The sequence below is a fragment of the Alligator sinensis genome, unplaced genomic scaffold (assembly GCF_000455745.1).
Source record: "Alligator sinensis unplaced genomic scaffold, ASM45574v1 scaffold23_1, whole genome shotgun sequence".
NCBI classification, from domain to species: Eukaryota; Metazoa; Chordata; order Crocodylia; family Alligatoridae; genus Alligator; species Alligator sinensis.
Genome location: NW_005841890.1, coordinates 1,244,166 through 1,252,111, shown reverse-complemented (window position 1 = coordinate 1,252,111; position 7,946 = coordinate 1,244,166).

Here is a 7,946-nt window from a genome sequence, read left to right as displayed (position 1 = left end):
TATGAAAAGGGTGATCTTAATTCTGTGCATAATTCTGTCCTCACTATTCTTGAGCATAAGGGGGCTAAACTTGTTTTTGTGTAACTCCATTGCTTTATAGTAGAGATACATTGGGTCAACATTTTTCATCACTGACTTCTCCTCCTTAGGCATACTCATAATGCTAGAAGAGATCATGTTAGATTAAAAAAGTGTGTAATTTTAGTGAAAAATAGCAAAGTCAATTTAGTTAAATTATGAGTTATTGCTTTTCTGGTTGGCACCATTTAAGAAGTGCTACTGTAATTACCTCTCAGTAACAATTGTTAAATGAGGAGGAAAGAAAAATGTTTAGCTCTATCTTTCATTATTCATACTGTTAAATCTATTTAAGACCACAATTTATATATCTTCATTTAAGTTGAGGGAAAAAAAAGATTTGAAATATGCCTGATACATATTGTACAGGAAAAATAACAGGACCCAAGGAGAGATATGCATATGCATATGCATGTGTGAACACACACACACACACACACATGCTCACACACACATACACACACAAGGAGGTAATTACAGTAATACTTCTTAAATGGTGCCAACAAGAAAAGCAATAATTCATAGTTTAAGAAAACTGATCATGCCATTTTTCACTAAAATTACACACTTTTGTATCTAATGTGATCTAACATGATCAATGATATGGATCTAGATAAACAGATAAATCTATTTACTATATTTAATTAAAGCCAAGATGACTTCAAATTTAAGACAACCTTCCAATAATTAGATTCTATACACATAGAAATTATAAAATTTGTTATACATTTTCATGTATAGAATCAAATTATTGGGGGATTATCATAACATTGTACACCCCCACCACCACTAGGTCAAGGAAAGCAGTGGTGGGGAATGCAGGAAGCCTACCCCCTGCCCCTTGTCTCCCTACCTGCCCCCCCATACCACTGGCCCTCCAAGTAACTACAACCCCTGGCACCTGCCTGCTCCCAGCCACATACCCCTCCCTGCTGCTGCTGCATGCCCCCAGCCACTGCTTACCTTATATAGCAGCCCTGGATCCAGCTCCACCCAGAGCATGGAGCACATGGTGGCTCTGGCCCTAGCCAGGTGGCCATGGTGGTGGCAGTTGCTGCAGGCCTAGCCCTGTCCTGATATTGTAACCAGAGTCAGAGCCACAGTTGCTCTCCCAATACTGCATGGTCTCCCATGCTTCTCCCCGAGCTATGCACCACATGATCTTCCCTGTTCTCTTCCGTATGCTGTGCAATCTACCCAATGCTCCCCTCCCTTACACATAAAATTGTGTCATGCTCCCCTCCACAGAAGCCACCTGCTTCAGTATCTATCTCAGTCCAAGAATAGGTTTCCTTTCCCTCATGTTGAAAAAAACCTTATCTTGTATTTAAATAAATACAGTATGTGCGTGTGTGTATTACACATGTATATACATATAAAACGCAAGTGCGCACATACACAAACACAAATAAAAGATGTGTACAGAAGGACGCAATACATTAACATGGTGCCTTTTAATTTATGTAGGAGGGTCTTAAGCATATAACCATAGTATCATAGTGCTTAGGGTTGGAAGGGATGTAAACAGATCATCAGGTCCGACCCCCGAATTAAAGCCAGCATAATATGTTGGCTTTAATGTATCTAATTTTTCCTGTTGTACAGAATACTTTTACAGTTTGTCAGCACATAACTCATGCAGCATACTTTGCAGTCACAAATCAAGTATGTCCCTGGGAAGTCAAGTGCAAGGTTAGTACCATGGACAGCTTACTCCATCCACTTGGTCATGCAAGTGTTCTGCGCATTTAAAAAAAACAAAACCCTTAAGCACTGGTTTAACTTTAAACAAGTTAATAGTTACACTGGCTTTTATTGGGCTACTCGGTGTAATTTTAGACACATACTTAAAGCCCTGATCCTGGAAAAAAGGTGCTTAACTTTCCACAGGTGAAAAGTTATATCTCAGGGAAGTCAACCCTGTTTCACTAACTGCAAAAACAGGAGCTGTGTAATGAATGAGGGAAGGAGTTCAGGGGAAGGTAAGATCACTTTTTGATTAAGATGCTTGACTCTGATTCATAAGTTTTATCCTTGGCTCTGTCAGGTTCTCTCGTAGTCATTAAAGCAACAGTTTCACAGATGGCCACTCACTGTGTGTTCCTCATTTACCAGGTGCACAGTCTGAGATAAGTAGGGTCTATTTTTTTTTCAAGTAGAGAATCCTCATACCTCCCAGTGAAGTTAATAGATGCTATAAGGATCAAGTATCTCTGAAAGACTAGGAACTAAAAATTATTAGTTGCTTTTTTGCAAGTTTTGGCTTTAATTTCTCCACACTTCTATTCTCTACCTATTACATTGCAACTCTACCTAATGTCACTTGGGTCCAGTAAAGGTAACTTTATGAATCATTATAAAAGAGCTTAGATAGCATGGTCAATAGTGAAAGGGAAAACTCTGCCTTTCCTTCAGTACTTGAGTGGCATTCATTAAATGAAACTTGGAATCATGCATTGAAAAATGAGCATAAAATGAGGAGGCAAGGATGAGGATAAAGTGTTATTTAAATGCTTAAGTTTATGAACTGAAAGGCATATAAGAACATGTAGTTGTCATAGTTCATGCCTACACTAGGGTATGAATTAGAGTCTCACAGCCACCTTTAATTCTGGGATTGTCTGGGGTTGGAGTACTTAAAAAGTACTTAATCACAGTCTCTTAGTTTGATGATATATTTGCACATGCCATTTGTATCAATTTCTTTAATGCACAACAAATGCAAGTCATCTCATTTCTATATTAGCATTCATTTTTCATGCAAAACAAAATAAAAAAAAGGTGCACATATATGGTATTTCCAATTAGTCTTTGACATTTCTTTTTCAATTCCTAATTCAGTATGACACTATAACATTACTTATAGCACACCATCAAAAGTCTGCTTCAGACATGAATATGTATTTAAATATACATGTACACACAAATACACATTTTTAAGATTTTTTTTTCAGAAACAAAAATGGTGTTAAAAGCTATGAGATCTATGGGTTATAATGAAAAAAAAAAAAAAAAACAGGACCATATAATACACAGAGTAAGTTACTTAAGAAATTATTTCAACCTGAGCACCACATTTTTAGCCTCTAACTTTGAACCCAAACACAACTTAGATGAGATCCAGATTCGTAAACTAGGACCCAGGCTTTAGATGGAATTAAGGACCCTAAATCACAAAAATTAGTTCAGAATAGCCCTGTTCCAGCAGCTAGAAAACTAATTAAGTAACTGCATTTTGAGCTGCAAAGATCTCTAGGAATATAAACTTAGGCTACCATGCATGTACTGTCATGCCCTAAATCTCACTACTTAAGCCTCTAACTCCCACTGAAATCCAGATACTAGAAGTGACCTCTCAACTCTTCCTAAATCTCCAGCAGCACCTCACTTGTAGGATGTGCTCAGAGCATGCCTACAACCCACCAGAATCATTGACTTCAGTACAAAGAACAGCAGCAGTGGTCACTTCCATTAGAACACACAGCTTAGAGAGAGGGAGTTGGTAGGGCCCACCTTTTTACATAATAGTCTACTGGTTAAAGCACTCACCTACTTAGTAAGCCATGGGGTCTCCACATGCTTTTCACCCCGAGGAAATTCAAATCCATTCCTCTTCCTAGATGTGTTCCCTAACCAGAAGCCTATAGTAGACCCTTCATGCCTCCTGATGAAGGTGGTCCATTGTGCAGGCAAGAATGCAAGTGTCATAGGCCAGACTAGCGTCAGGGAAAGATCTGTAGGTTATGTATTACACCATGTAGCTTTATATGGGACCCTGCTCTCAAGAGTCCCAAGCACCCCATGAACTGCTCCAAACCTGGGAGTTTGCTGGTTGAGGCTACTCCAGGCTCACCCCTGTAGCCACTCTGAGGCATACTGGAGACCGAGGGTGTGAAATCAATGCAAAGGGATGAGCCCAAAATGGCCTCATTGTATTTCCGGGTTTGGAGCATCTGTGAACATGAGTGGGCATGGACACTGTGAACATGGGCATGGACACTGGGCTACTCCTGTCCTCCACCTAAGAAAATAAGAAGTGCTGTGCCATCTTAGACCAATATTCTATCTATCGCATCTCTGACAGTGACAAGCAGTAGACGTTTTAGGGAAGAATATATGAACAGGGCATGCCACGTGTAATCCATCCCATTAGATCTTCCCTGGCATCAACTCTTATTAGTGTAGGGATATCAGAGGATACATTCCTATTTGATATATAATAGCTCTCAATTTTATCTTTCATGAATTTGTCCAATCCCCTTTGGTTATACTGTCTGCCTCTACAGCCTCTTGTGACAACAAGCTCCAAAAGTCTGAAGAGTAAACAAAATCCTAAGGTAACAAGCTGGATTTTGCCCTTTGGGTTTGTAACTGTTTGCATATTTAAACAGAAAAGGTGAAGGGTCTGAGTCTAATTTCTTTTACATGAGAAGTACTCATTATGAATGTCAGCAGAGAAACAAGGTGTAACTGCTTAATCACACAAATAGATGAACATACAGAATCCCTTGCGTCTGTTTTAGATGCCAGTTTAAAATGTTGATCCCAAGACACTTAAAAATTTACTGAAGAGATCACTGTAAATATCACTATTCAGTGCTTATAGCAACCAAGACTTGGCAAAGCTTTAGAGGGGGAGAACAGATGGTTGAAAAGGATGACTGTATGCATCTCTTCCATTTCCTGTGTAAGAGTCTTCAATATAGAAGAATTACACCCAGATCAACTGAAAAATGTAAGAGAGTTGGGTAGAATCATATATGCTTGTTACAAAAGCTGTCTTATGATGTTGAGTGTAGCTTTAAATGTGTATTGTTCGGTGTTCTCATCTATATTTTCCATAAGAAGAGCACTAGCATATAAATGGGACTTTCCTATTTTTGAGGACTATGGAACTGAAGTTAGTTTTCCGTGAACAGAAAAAGAGATAGTTATCTAACAACTTATACAGAAACATATGGAAATAAAATTCTTGATTCTCTTTCCAGTGCCCCAATAAATAGATGGATATAAGAAGGGTAATAAAAATGCTGGGAGCAATCAACAACTATTGTGAAGAAACCTTTATGGTCCACCAGAAATATAATATGCAATATCATTCTAGTAAGAACTAGCATTTCCCATGCTTTTTTCTCTCCAGGAAAAAATCTTCCAGGGAGTCTGAGCAAGAACACAGAGAAAACAGAAAGAAGGGACTTGGCGTCAACATACATTTGGTTAATCTGTTTGTGTTGTTATGGAAACAGTTTTCTGTTGGAATGAATTTAGGGTCAGTGATATTATTCACAGACAGATTCAAATACAGTGAATTATGAGAGATGTGAAATCTAAATACAGAACATTAATACATTTACCCTTGTTTATGAACCTGAAGCTGCAACCACTAACACATGTGCTTACTTTAATGACATGGGGCGTTTATACATGTGCTCCAGGAGTCGGGAAAGAGGTGCTTTGATTAAAGCGGCTGCCAGAGCCACTCATATTAAAGCACCCGAAGTGTCACATGTATCAGTGTCCCCACACTACAAAATGGCAGTGGGGGCCCTTTAAATGAAGCTCGTTGAACGAGCTATGCTTCAAGCACCCCCAGTGCCATTTTTCAGTGGGTGGGCACTAATACACATGACACTGGAGTTTGCTGGAGCACAATCATTACTGTGCTTGAGCAGACTCCATTAATTGTGCCTTCTCTGATGTGCCATAATTACAGTGTATCGGAGCAGCCTCGCTGCATGTGTATAGGCGCCCATGAATAGCCATCTATATGTTCCTATTCACACAAGATCTTAATTACAAGTGAGATAAAATTTCTTGAATAAAGGGGATGAGGAGGGAAAAGGAGTGCTAAAGAGACTCTCAGAAGGAGGCAAGAGGGAGGCATTTGTGGGTTTTTTTCCTGCACTCTCCAACCCAATAAGTCTTCACCTATAGTTTGTGAGAGGGTCATGCTTCTGAGGTGAACTAGAGAATGTCCATGGGAGCACAGGGCTGGTGAAAACAGGGCAAGGGAGCATGGGATAAGAGTGTTCCCCTATTTCTTGCAGATCACTTCAGGTCTGCAATAGGGAAGACACTCCAACAAGTCTTAGATGGCTTGCTAGCTTTTTTCATATACCTTAAGAGGCTATTTGTTGTGGCCCTTCCCGCTCATCCCCAAAACCACTCAGGCACTTACAAAGCTTGGTGGCACCTCACAACCCTTTGGTGAAAATCGTCTTTTTTCTCTAGGACCAACAATCCCCAGATATCATGTTACATGTTAAGGTCTATTTGGCAATGAGGCAAGAAAGAGTTAGAGATTTTCTTCTCCCACCCCCACCAATGAATGCTTTTCCCTCTAGCAGGCAACTGATGTGCTGTACTAATAATACTGGAATTAATGGTCCATAACAATGTCCCAAAGTAATATATTTTTCATTAAAATTAAATGTATTAATTTTGGTGCTCTTCAGTGGCTCATGTAGGGAACTTAAGCACATTTTTTCTTCTGATCCTGATGTTTCTCTATCTTTATGAGAAAACAAAACAAAACAAAACAAAAAACCAACAAAAAAAAAATCTTTACGGTTAGAATAGCAGGGCAGTGGAATAGACTGCCCAGGGAAGTTGTTAAAGCATTGCAGAGGGATCATTTAGAAGTAACATTACTGATTTCCTGCCCACCTTTATTTTCAGGGTATGATAATTCAGCATCCTCTTGTTCTTTTAATTTCAGAACTAGCAGGGGATAAAAAATACTTCTACCTTGTATGTAGGCCTTGTCCATATAGGAACACTTAAAAAAATCCTAATCTAATTTATTGAATGTAAATGAAAACGTTTCCTGTTGCACCAATGTTGCTGTGCAGTTGCAATTATACTATTGTAATCCCCATGAAGATATGTATAATGCTAAAAGTCTACTGCTCCTCAATCCTCCCAGTTTAGTTTAAATGAAACCAAAAAAAAAAAAAAAAATCATACAGTGGAATAAGTGTGCCTATGAGATAAAGAGACAGGTTATATAAAAAGCAGGGGTTGTTCACTCGTGTAATAACATCAGCCCAGCTATATTGTTATAAATGGTAAAAGTTTTTCCAGGTAAACAAAGACTTCATCTTCAAGCTGATATGACCTTGCAGTGGACTTTAGATGTTAAATCTGGTTTATTTTAGAAAGAGAATTGTAAACTTAACTGCAGAGATTGCAGTCATTTTGTAATCTAAGGCAAAAGTGACGAAGCAGCAACAAAAATGATGAAGAGTCTATGCTTTGTCTGGGTATTCATTTCTAGCAGGAATCATATAGACATCACTAATTCAGAAAGAAACATACTCATAACTACTAGTTAAATTGTTCCCTCTGCCCCACAACTACCATACAGTGTTATTTGAAAGAATATTGTAAGATAGGTGCAATTAAGTCACAAACACCACAAAGAATTCATCAAAAGGTTTCTCAGCAATTATATTTAAAAAAAGAAAAGTCCTCATAGATCAGCTACCAAGTAATTTGCACTTTCTTAGCTCATTATTCATTCAGGAGGTTCAAACAGGGTATTACTTGAATTCGAGGTCATCAAGGGCAATGTTTGCATTAAAAAGGGGTGTAGGCTATGAAGCAGACTGTTACTTTAAATGTTAGAAATGCAGGTTATAATCTAAGCAGACTTCAGACTGGAAAAAATGCACATCAACTGAAAGGGCTCACAAAAATTATTGAAATATATGAAAATGGATGACCCTGGTAAACAAGCTCTCCCAATGGCCCTGTTTGTAAAAGCTGTGTTGGGAGCTGCTCACTTTTGAAAAATACTGGAATTCTGTGAAGTGTTAGACACCTGGATATCAAAGTTAGAGTGCATTTAAAAAGCTTCCAGGGATAGA